General features: G+C 37.9%; 1 protein-coding gene across 1 annotated transcript in view; it reads left to right on the plus strand.

Moving 5' to 3' along the window:
• Window positions 1-108: 108 nt before the first annotated feature.
• Window positions 109-488, plus strand: part of LOC119591352 (glucose dehydrogenase [FAD, quinone]-like) — a gene marked incomplete at its 3' end in the record, with an annotated part of 95822 nt that continues 95442 nt past the window's right edge. Inside the window, 1 exon segment of the mRNA XM_037940088.1 lies at window positions 109-303.

A 488-nucleotide genomic window follows, 5' to 3' on the forward strand; every position in this document is an offset into this window, starting at 1 on the left:
GCTAGAACAAAATTCTTGCTCTGTGTTACAACAAATAACAATCGAATTGACTTTCTCGAAACAAAAAATATGTAATCACAATTTTGTGGAGATTCGAAGCTTCGTTTCTCGGATTCGAAACACAACACATGGTCAAGACAAGAGTTTATGATGCTGTTAGCTGTTTACTTCTTACGCGGGTCATGGAGGAGAAGTACATAAACTAAAGTGGGTACCATGGATCTTGGCTGAGTGAAAATTGTTACATTTGGAGTGCCTGTTTGGACGCGCAAAGATCAGAGACTGCAAAGGAGGAATCGGAAGGTACGCAGAAGGTCCATTGTTTTGGAGTCAGGCGTTTATTGTTTGGGATGAACTGCAGGGCAGTCCTTGGAAAGGAAAAATTATGAATTTCTTTCTTTCATTTTGTAGTATCAAAGTCAGCATTTAATAAAGACTTTTGATGATTTAACTTTTATTTCGTAATTTTATTAGCTGACTTCTCCCGA

Source organism: Penaeus monodon, chromosome 28 (assembly GCF_015228065.2).
Source record: "Penaeus monodon isolate SGIC_2016 chromosome 28, NSTDA_Pmon_1, whole genome shotgun sequence".
Taxonomy (NCBI): domain Eukaryota; kingdom Metazoa; phylum Arthropoda; class Malacostraca; order Decapoda; family Penaeidae; genus Penaeus; species Penaeus monodon.